Raw genomic sequence first — 6,000 nt, forward strand, 5'->3', positions numbered from 1 at the left:
AATAAGTAGGATCATCAGCTGGAGGGTCGTCAGCTGGAGGTGGTGCACGAGGCTGCTCGGGAGCAGGCTGTCCCTGACGAAGAGAGGCAAAGCCAGAAGCTATCTCTATGCGAAGCATGTGAAACTCATCCAGCATAAGCCGTCATGTCTGAGTGGAGTGAAGCTCAAGACGTGTGAGTCGATCCTCGACCGATAAGGATGGCCGTGTCAAGGTCGAGGACTGAGATGGATCGAGGGGCTCTCTGAATAACTGATCATGAGTAAACTCAAATAGCTCCTCTCGTCCCTCATGTGGCAAAAAGAACTCATCTGGGGCTAGACCACCTCCTTCGGCAGAAGCAACTGGCTCATCCTCGGCTGGGTCAGCTGGTGGAGGCCTGCCCACCCATGTTAGGACCCCCTGAGTAGTGACATCTATATGTGCTAACCTAAGAGAACCCAGTCCAAACTCATCATAAAGGGTAAGAGGAATGACTGCCCCTGAGTTACATCTATGTCCTCTATCGTCGAAAAGATGGACGTCAGCACATGGCAGTAGGGCATGTGAACTACTTGGAATGTGACAAGGCTAGCCGCATGAACTATGTTAGAGAACATATGTAATGCAATGTCTATATCTAGATGATTACACAATGCATACAAAAAGAAGGAATGGGATGGACGCAACTTCGGGACATCCTGAGATGTGATGGGTAGAATGCATGCAGTGAGGACTCTATACATGATGTAATCCTGCACCCTGAGATACATCGACTTGAAGTCAGAGACTCCAAGTGGTCTCTCCCCACCAAAAAAATACTCATAGAGTGTATCTGGAGTAATGTGGGAGTAGGGGTCGCCAAATGGCAGCTCCCTACTAGGGTAGCACAAGAAAGGGTAGGGTGACAGTCTAAGCTCTAAGCTGGTGCGCAATAAGGCAGGTGTAAACTAGATGTCCTTTCCACAACCCAGGTGGAATAGACCAAATCATCAACCTTCTCAAGGTTGTTAAAAAACTGGGCACATAGATCTCTATTTACTGCATGACTGCAGTAAAACAGTTTATCCAACTGGTAGTGGGCAATCATCTGTATGATAGATGGACAATAAGTCGTAAAACAGAGTCTATTTAGATATCTACTTTTAATGACAGAGTATGAATGCTGAGAAAAACTAAGCCTAAGCTACTCAGTGGGGAATCTAGCGTCAGTGGACAGGGTGGTACCCGAGGTGGACGCAACATTGCGTCGTTTCCTAATTTTAACGATATACATAAAAATCTGCAAAACAAGTGCTAGAACTATGTAAAAGAAGATTTAGGATAGTTTAGAGTATACCTAGGAGGCATTGTAGGGTTTTTGAAAGAGTTGAAGGGTGGAAATGTGAGGTTAAGGCGCCTTGGATCGCTGGTTTCGGCGAGAAGGAATTTTGCAGTGAACTCTCTGTTCGCTGCCTATTTCTGTGTTGAAGGTGCCTCCAATGATGTGTTAGGGCGCCTCAGACTCAATCCGAGGCGACTAAGTCCGAGGCGCCTTAGTCGATTTCGGCGGGAATTTTCTCGATGATGCTCGAGGACGCCTCTGCCACGTAGAGGCGCCTTTATTTGGCGCCGCTATTATAATTTTTTTTAAAGAATTTAAAATTGATTTAAAAAGAATTTTTAAATAAGTTTTTTAAAAGAATTTTTAAAATTGATTTTAAAAGAATTTTTAAATAAGTTTTTAAAAGATTTTTAAATAAGTTTTAAAAAGATTTTTAAATAAGTTTTTAAAAGATTTTTTAAATAAGTTTCTTAAAAGATTTTTAAATAAGTTTTTAAAAGATTTTTAAAGAAGTTTCTAAAAGATTTTTAAAAACATTTTTAAATAAGTTTTTAAAATATTTTTTAATTAAGTTTTTTAAATATTTTTAAATAAGTTTTAAAAAGAATTTTTAAATAAGTTTTTAAAATATTTTTAAATAAGTTTTTAAAACATTTTTAAAATAAGTTTTTAGAATATTTTTAAATAAGTTTTTAAAATATTTTTAAATAAGTTTTTAAAATATTTTTTAAAAGTTTTTTTAAATAAGTTTTTAAAAGAGTTTTAAATAAGTTTTTAAAAGATTTTTTAAATATGTTTTTAAAAGATTTTTTAAATAAGTTTTAAAAGATTTTTAAATAAGTTTTTAAAACATTTTTAAATATGTTTTTAAAAGATTTTCAAATAAGTTTTTAAAACATTTTTTAAATAAGTTTTAAAAGATTTTTAAATAAGTTTTTAAAAGATTTTTAAATAAGTTTTAAAACATTTTTAAATAAGTTTAAAAAGATTTTTAAATAAGTTTTTAAAATATTTTTAAATACTGTTTTAAATAATTTTTTAAAATATTTTTAAATAAGTTTTTAAAATAATTTTAAATAAGTTTTAAAAGATTTTTAAATAAGTTTTTAAAACATTTTAAAATAAGTTTTAAAATGTTTTTAAAACATTTTTAAATAAGTTTTTAAAATATTTTTAAATATGTTTTTAAAAGATTTTTAAATAAGTTTTTAAAACATTTTTAAATAAGTTTTAAAATATATTTAAATAAGTTTTTAAAGGAATTTTAAATAGGTTTTTTAAAAGAATTTTTGAATAAGTTTTTAAAAGAATTTTTAAATAATTTTACTTGATTTTAATTATGTTTAATTTTATTTTAATTTAATTTTAATATAATTTAATTTAATTTTAATTTGAATTTTAATATAATTTAATTTATTTTAAAGTTTAATTTAATTTTAATATAATTTAATTTAATTTTAATTTTAATTTTGTCCTTAGTCATCTCACCTAATCTAAAATTTTCAATCAGAGGATCCTATAATTTTGTGTGATGAATTGAGTTCAGTTATAGGGTTTGGTTTAACTTTGTGTTAGAATCAAGTTTAGCTTTGGGCTCAACAAATAGGCATTGTTCGGATAAACTTCTGGGCTATGGTGAGTCACTTGGACATAATTAAAGTAACCATGCCTTCGATGTTTTCCAAATAGTCCTATCCACTAAAGTTAATACAAAACCTTGGTCTAACTGGTTAAGATCCATAAAGGATAGCTTCGGTTAGTTCCACTTAGCCAAATGCACCAGGTCGAAGCCATATCTTGCTAGACATGCATAGACTAAGCTTCCCTAGCATACTATCATCCAAAATTTCACCAGTACCATAGGTCAAGTTAAACTTGTTCCCTTTCTAATTAGTTCTAATTACCCTTGCCGGGTAACTTGGTTTGGGTTACCATGCCGGGTAGGTTAGTTTTGGAGGTGCCAGCTATTCTGGAGCCTCCACCTAAATTATTGTTAATTTTATATATTTTTATAGATTAGATTTAAGTTTGTACTTTTAATTTAATTATATTTTAATTATGTTCTTTTAATTATTTATCTGTTTGTTAATATAGTTTTTCTTTTGGCTCCCCCTAGATCATAGCCTCGATATGGTTTATCAAGGTAATGTACTTGATCCTTGGGAACCCAATATTTACCAAGTCCAACTTGATTAACTAAGTTGGACTTGGGTACCCATGCTTGGACTGTTTTACTATTTGGTCTGTTGACTAATGTTAGATAGGATCGATATTTATTTTTGGTCTTAAAACCTAATCCAGATCTGTTGTAAACGACTCTTTGTGTCCCAAGAATTATGTCAAGGTTCTTGGAGCCCAAAGAAAATCGTTCCAATGTCTTCTTCAAATCCTTGACCTGAGTTTTCAGACTAGAATTTTCTTCCTCAAACTTTTGGACTTGAGTTGAATTTCTAGTCTGAACTGGGCCAGGCAAGGGTTTGGAGTTAGCCACTTCTTTAAGGGCTGCTACCTCCTTTAGAAGTGACTTGACCCTAATATTAGATTTTGCTAATTTTCGAATTAAATAATTTACTAGATTATGTAAACACGGGATACTTACAGCGGAGTCAGGCCCTTTGGAAACGGATACGGATCTGTGGCTTCTTTCAGACTCGGCTTCCGATTCGTCCTCACTTCCGGATTCATTGGTGTGGTCCTGGGCCGTCAACGTGAGAAAACTTGTCTGTTCGAGCTCTTCGTTGTCAGACTCCTCTACTCCTCTGAAGAAGACTCGTCCCATGTCACCTTTAGGGCCTTCTTTCTCCTTGGTTTCTTCGGATCTTTCTGGTTTGGGCAGTTCACCTTGATGTGCCCCTTCTAATTGCACCCATAGCACGTTACCTCGAACTTCACCTTTGGTTGAACTTCCTTGGTTTGAATTGCCTTTTTTAGGTCCTTCTTGTTGAAACCTTTCTTTTTCTTGTACAGTTTCTTTACCAAGTTGACGAGCTCGATTGTGATTTCGTCGTCTTCGTCGTCCGAAACTGGTTCTTCTTCTTCTGACTCTGGTTCGGTTCTATGCTTTGATTTAGTCTCGCACGCTCTACCTGTACCTGCAACCAAAGCCAAACCTTTCTCAGCCGGACGTGAGTTAACCTGTTCATGTAATTCAAACTCGGTAAATAACTCATCTAATTTTATGGAAGAAAGGTCCTTAGAAACCTTATAAGCATCTACCATGGATGCCCACAAGGTGTTCCTTAGAAAGGCGTTTAAGGCATACCTAAAAATATCCTAGTTCTCTACCTTCTGTCCGATTGCGTGTAGACCGTTGAGTAGGTCTTGTATTTGGGCGTGGAGTTGGGTAGCCGTCTCGCCTTCCTGCAACTTAATATTTTACAATTTATTAAATAATAAATCTCATTTACTGGCCTTGGTATCGGAGGTTCCTTCGTGAAGCTCGATCAACTTCTCCCACAATTCCTTGACGCTCGAAAAAGGGCTGACGCGGTTCAGCTCCTCCTTCATTAGTCCATATTGGAGGGTGCAGGTTGCCTTTGCGTTGTCTTCTACCTTTTTGATGAGTGTCGGTTCCCAGTCCTCGTATGGTAATAGCTTGCCGGTGGCATCAGTCGATAGTTGGAGCCCGGTTTCGACGATCATCTAGACTTCAAAATGAGTCTGGAGATACGCCTCCATCCGACCCTTCCAATATCCGAAATCGTCTCCGGAGAAGAGCGGGGGGCGAATAATGCTAAAACCTTTTTGGAAAGCCATTTAGATCAAGCACGGTAAAAAGACGAGAGAAACAATGTCCCAGGACTTGATCCTGGATTAACAGTGCGGTATGAAAATAATAAAAATGAACTCGAGTGGTGTTACACCGACTTCGAGCAAAAATGATTTGAATAGATAAAGAATTGGAATGTAGTAACTATACTAATTCCAATTGACTCCGAAAAATTGAAAACACCACGAAAAAATTGCTTGATTGGTGGTTGCGCGAAATCAAAGCTACCCCGCTCTGATACCAATTGTTGGGTCGAAAGCGCTAGAGGGAGGGGCGAATAGCGCTCGTGGATATTTCACTTGTTTCGGAATCGTAAAAAACGTATCGAGTTAGGCAGCGGAAAAAGAAAAGAAGGGAACAAAACAATCACACAGAGAAGACCAAGATTTACTTGGTTCAGAGCCTAGGGTGACTCCTACTCCAAGGCCCACGATCTTTGATCGCTTTCTGTATGCAACAACTATATCATGCAAAGATTGTACAAAGATGTATTAAAATCAGTGTAATAATTAAAAGCAATTATACCGATGACAGAATCGAAATCTCAGAGCTCTGGGTCGTCGGGGACTTGTAACAGCACTTCAGGGCGTCTTTTGGAGCAGCACGTTGTAGTAGTAGCACATAGAAATCGTTGATCTGACTACTGCCTCGAGAGCCCCTTTTATATACTGCTGGAGGCGCCTTAATCACCATCCAAGGCGCCTCCAAGCCTCCCGAGTTGCCTGCGTTGATCAGTACAGAACAGGTCGCACCTCATCCACTCGAAGGTGCCTCCAAGCCACTCCAAGGTGCCTCCAAGTTCTAGTCCAAGGCGCCTTGGTGTTGGCCTTTTTGTATGTCACGAGGCGCTCCAAATTAATAAAGATTGGAAACTCACTGTAATTAAACTAATCACGTGTAGTAAGGAGTCCCAAGTCAAATTTTTCCAAG

The sequence above is a fragment of the Zingiber officinale genome, chromosome 10A (genome assembly GCF_018446385.1).
Source record: "Zingiber officinale cultivar Zhangliang chromosome 10A, Zo_v1.1, whole genome shotgun sequence".
Lineage (NCBI taxonomy): Eukaryota > Viridiplantae > Streptophyta > Magnoliopsida > Zingiberales > Zingiberaceae > Zingiber > Zingiber officinale.